Below are 6,000 nucleotides of genomic sequence, written 5' to 3' on the forward strand. Positions count from 1 at the left end.
TTCAAGCTAAAGAAAAGTGAGGCAACAATGTGAAACAGCCACTGAAAGAGCAAACTTAAATTTGAGATGCATTAATAGAATTACATTTTTTCAGACAAAAAAAGGATTAAACAAGTACATCTAGCTTCCTATCTGGAGCTAGGAAACCACTGCAAAGAAACAGAGAACAAGCAGGGATTAGCTCAGGAAGATCAGCATGTCCCCGATCTCACAGAACTGGGTCTGGATCCAGGTGGGCCATTGAGAAGCTGTGGGCTTAGGGAACTAGTGGAAACTAAAGCTGGAAGGTGATCTTGATTCTCTAATGTGGAGGCCTGGAAAGCCTGACGTGGAAAGCCTCTACTTATGTCAGAGGATAATAGGGAGCCATTGAAAGTTTTAGATCATGATAGTGACATTGTGGGGATGATTTTCTTTTTTTTTTTTTTTTTTTTTTTTGAGGCAGAGTCTCGCTCTGTCGCCCAGGCTGGAGCACAGTGGCGGGAACTCAGCTCACTGCAAGCTCTGCCTCCCGGGTTCACGCCATTCTCCTGCCTCAGCCTCCGGAGTAGCTGGGACTACAGGCGTCCGCCACCTCGCCCGGCTAGTTTTTTGCATTTTTTAGTAGAGACGGGGTTTCACCGTGTTAGCCAGGATGGTCTCGATCTCCTGACCTCGTGATCCGCCCGTCTCGGCCTCCCAAAGTGCTGGGATTACAGGCTTGAGCCACCTCGCCCGGCCAGGGGATGACTTTCTATCTAGGCTTAAATGGGAGGTGGAAACTTCAGAACCCTTCAGAAGCATCCCTGCTCCTTCAGAGGAGACATCAATTTCTATTCCCAGGTTCCACCTCACAGCAACTTCTAGAAAGCTCTTCATTCAGACTGCAAAATGGAAGCCTCCCTGCAGGGCCCCAGGAGGATTCCTGACACTAGTAAATCCCAGTGGCGAGCAGGGTTGGGGGAGGTGGAGGAGAAATGGGGCGGAATGTGAGGAGAGAGAGGGGCAGAGAGGGGTCAGAGGCCCTGGAGGACAAGAGCAAGTGCCTCCAAATCCTTTCCCGTGCCTGCCACCTCACCTTCCTCCATCGTGACTCAGAGGAGCCTCTGAACCACCATGCCCAATGATGAAGGAGATGGGAGCAAGAGGCACACGCAAATAAAGGTCAGGCCCCCTTGCCCAAACTCCCAAGGCGGCCGTGCCTCTTTGGCTTGCTGGAGCTCAGAGGCACAGCACATTGCCCCTGGAGAATCTGACTCCACAGACTCCTTACCGAGCAGAGCAGGCGTGCCCCCAGCTAAACATACCTACGTGTGAACATCCAGAGTGAAAATCAAAGCAGACCTTTGGAATAAGTGATTCTAAGGGACCCTTGACTTTACAAAAAGATTCACCCCCTCTTGCTTTTCCTCAAGACAATGTGATGTATATAGTCAGAAAAACTTAGGTTCTCACCCAAGCACTACCTTGACAGATGACATTTTTTTTTTTTTTGAGACAGAGTCTCACTCTGTGTCGTCCAGACTGGAGTGCAGGGGCACAATCTCGGCTCACTGCAACCTCCACTTCCCACATTCAAACAATCCTCCCACCTCAGCCTCCCAAGAAGCTGGAACCACGGGTGCACACCACCACACGCAGCTGATTTTTTGTATTTTTTGTAGAGATGGGGTTTTGCTAGGTTGCCCAGGCTGGTCTCAAACACCTGGACTCAAGCAATCCGCCCACCTCGGGCTCCTAAAGTGCTGGGATTACAGGCATAAGCCACACGATGTCTGGCCTAGCAGGTGACTTTTGACATGTGTGAACTTCAGAATCTTTATTGGGAAAATGGAAGTAAAATCTGTCCTCTAACCTCATGGGGGTCATTGGAAAGATTAAATGAGATGAAACTCTGTAAACTCAAGGCAGTATTATCACTGTTGCTATTAGCGATAGCTCGTAAGATGTGCCAGGCCCTACTCTAAGCAACTTACATTTATTAGCTCATTGAATTCTTAAATAGCCATTTACCCTGGGGGGTTTAAATATAATGTGCATTGTTCCCTTAAAGGCTGAAAGCTTCATTTAAAAAATAATTTACAACTGGCTGGGCTTAATGGCTAATGCCTATAATCCCAGCACTTTGGGAGGCTGAGGCGAGGCGGGTAGATCACCTGAGGTCAGGAGTTCAAGATCAATCTGGCCAACATGGTGAAACCCCGTTTCTACTAAAAATACAAAAATTAGCCAGGTGTGGTGGTGCTGCCTGTAATCCCAGCTACCTGGGAGGCTGAGGCACGGGAATCACTTGAACCTGAGAGGTGGAGCTGCAGTGAGCCAAGATCGCGCCACTGTACTCCAGTCCGGGCTACAGAGTAAGACGCCGTCTCAAAAATAAAAATAAAAATAAAAAATAATTTACAACAAAAAAACTTATACAAGATAATTCAGTAACATGGTTGGATACAAAATTAACTCATTAAATATCTACACCTTCAGATATACAACAGCCAGTAAGAAGATATAAAAAATGCTTCAGTTACAATAGCAAGAACAACAAAAAAGAAAAATACTTAGGAACAAACTTTAAAAGATTTGTAGAAAATCTATGTGAAGAGGCCGGGCGCGGTGGCTCAAGCCTGTAATCCCAGCACCGTGGGAGGCCGAGACGGGCGGATCACGAGGTCAGGAGATCAAGACCATCCTGGCTAACACGGTGAAACCCCGTCTCTACTAAAAAAATACAAAAAACTAGCCGGGCGAGGTGGCGGGCGCCTGTAGTCCCAGCTACTCGGGAGGCTGAGGCAGGAGAATGGCGTAAACCCGGGAGGCGGAGCTTGCAGTGAGCTGAGATCCGGCCACTGCACTCCAGCCTGGGTGACAGAGCGAGACTCCGTTTCAAAAAAAAAAAAAAAAAAAGAAAATCTACGTGAAGAAAGCTTCCGAATGCTACTCAGAGATCCAGAAGAAGGTGTGAATATAGGAAAAGAAATTATATGTCCTCAGAGTGGGAGACAAAACAGAAGAAACATGTTAATTCTCTCAGAATTAATCCATAATTCTAAAATGACCCCAGTGAAAATAACACAAGCTTCTCTTCTTTTTAACTAAACAAGCTAGTTAAACTAACCCTCATATAGAAAAAGAAACAAAGAAAAAGCAGGGGAATTAGGAAAGGGAGAATTCGTGGGTGTCAGGTGAGGAATTAGCCTACCAGAGGGTGAGGCACATTACAAAGCTACAAGTTTAAATTAGCGTGGACTCAGAGATGGCACCACTGCACTCCAACCTGGCTGACAGAGTAAGACCCCGTCTCAAAAATAAATAAATAAATAAATTAGTATGGACTTAGTTATGAGAAATACAAGACGAAGAACACACAGTCCAGAAATAAACTCAGGTACAGTCATTTAGAACATGATAAAGGTTATATTTTAAACGAGCAGAGAAAAGATGGATTTTTAATCAATGATATTGATGTGGTCATTTGAAAAAAGTTAAGTTTGACTCCTTACCTTACTCTTCACACCAAAATAAATTGTAGATATATCAATATTGATAAATGAAAAAATTAAGCCACAGGAATGCATCAAAAGCAGTACGTAGAGGGATATTTATAGCTTTAAATAGAAAAGAAGAAAGGTTGAAATCAATGAACCAAGCAACCATCTCAAAAATGCAGGGAAAGAACTACAAAATAGACCCAAAGGAAATAGAAAGAGGGAATGTAGAAATTAATCAAATAGGAAAGCAAACATACAATAGAAAGGATTACCAAAGTCAGAAGTTTGTTCTTCACAAAAGGGGATACCAGAGGCTGGGAAGGGTAGAGGAAGGGAGGAACAGGAGCTAGATAGGAGAAATAAGCTCTAGTGTCTATAGCATTATGGTTAACTATAGCTACAGTTAACAATAATATATTATATGATTTCAAATAGCTAGAAGAAAGATATTGAATGTTCCCAACACAAAGAAATAAGTGTTTGAGATCATGGATATGCTAATTATTCTGATCTGATCACCATACATTATACGTATTACAACTTCACCATGTACCTCAAAAATATGTACAATTGTGTCAAAAAAGGTTTGTTTTTTGCAAAGTCCAATTTAAAAAAAAATCATAAAAATACTATGGAAAAAGAAAAAACAGAAAAAATTGTTATCATGTTGGGTGAAATGGGTGGTGAGATCTCTCTAAATATGACATCATCACTGGTTTCCCCTTTGCCTTATCCTGCTTTATTGCTCTTGAAATCATGTATCACCATCTGGCATTCCACTCACTTTCCTGTTCATCTGTTTGAAGATGAAAGCAAACTGGATGAAAGCCATATCACCAGCGCCTAAAACAGTTCTGACACATAGTAGGTGTTCAGAAATATTCATTGAGTGATTGTTAAAGAAGGGGGACAGATTTCTTTAATGAGCAAAAAGCTCCTGAAAATCAAGTAAGAAAGAGATAGAAAAGGATATGAATAGAAATCTCATAGAAAATGAAATATAAAGGCCCTTACACATGTAAAAAGATGTTCAATTTCATTCATAATCAGAGAAACGCAAATTGGAAAATAATGAGATTCCATTTTACCTATTATGTTGGCAAATAATTAAAACAAATGACAAAAAGTTAATAACACACATGTTTCTAATGAGAGAAGAGTTAAATGATACAATCTCTGTGGAAGCTAATTAGGCCATATTTATTAAAATTATACGGGCACGTACCCATTGATCATTTGGCCATATCTATCAAAATTATGAAGTAACCTACTCATTTTGCACATGTGTTTGTTTAAAGATGTTCATTTAAAGATACCCCTTCAGCAGTGTTGGTAATAATAAAAACAAAGGAAACGATTCGATGTCTATCAACAAGAAACCATTTAAATAACTTATGGTACCTCCGGGAATGAAATTCTTTGCAGCCATTAAAGTGAACAGGTCTGCCCTATAGGTTCTGATCTGGAAACATCTCCAAGACATATTGTTAAGTGGAAAAAAAGCAGAATAGTGTAGAGAGGGTATGGCCATTTGTGTATGATACATATACTTACAGAGGCATTGAATACTTCTGGAATGGGACATAAGAAACATAATAGTGCTTGCCTCTAGGGTGAAGAACTGCATGAGTGGGGGCAGGCACGGGAGAAAGATTTACTTTTCATCATCCACCTTTTGAATTTCATGCCATATGTCTGTACCATATATATCCAGTACATCCATATCTGCTCCTATATGCACATGAGATCTCTAGAAGGAGAATATCTGAAACCAGCCACAGTGACTTCCTCTGCAGAGGGGGACTGGACACTAGAGGACCATGAGAAGGGAAACTTAGTATTGGACTTATTTTAATTTTGTTCCATTTCTTTTTCTTGACTATGTGCATGTGTTACCTGTTCATTAAAATAACAAAATGCATTTCTCCCCGCTCCTCTAGACTGTCCTTTCTGTGACTCTGCCCTCAGCGCCAGCCTTCCCTCCTGCCTCCTCCTTTTGGACACACTATCTGCCACACTCCATGGCAGGGGACCGTGGGAAGAGCATAGACTTTAGAATTGGATGATCCAGGTTCTCACACTGACTCTGAGTGTCCTCGTCCTCATCTGTAAAATGGGGATAAAAGCAGTCTGTTATAGGGTGTGGTAAGAATTACATGAGATGACTTATAAAGTGAGTGCACAAAAACAACAGTTCCTGCTTGCTCGCTTTTCTGGAACACGACTGTCATACCCATGAAGGGCAGAGGTGGCTGAACCTTTCTGTGGCTTGGACTCAGAAATATCCTCCCTCCCTTTACCAGCAACCTCCAAACTCTTAAGGAAGAAACAAGGGGCAAAGGCTTTGAGGAAAACAGGATCCCTCTAATATTTAGAGAGCAGCAAGGACATTCCTCCAGTTTGTACATGAGGAAAAGGGTGTCCCAAATTCCCAACACACCCAGCATCCTGGGGCCCCAAACTCCAGCCTGGAAGGAAACATCATTCAATGTAAACAGACTAGGGGAGTCAGCTCTGGCAGGACCGGTATCAGCTG

Source organism: Trachypithecus francoisi, unplaced genomic scaffold (genome assembly GCF_009764315.1).
Source record: "Trachypithecus francoisi isolate TF-2019V2 unplaced genomic scaffold, Tfra_2.0 Lachesis_group5, whole genome shotgun sequence".
Classification (NCBI taxonomy): domain Eukaryota; kingdom Metazoa; phylum Chordata; class Mammalia; order Primates; family Cercopithecidae; genus Trachypithecus; species Trachypithecus francoisi.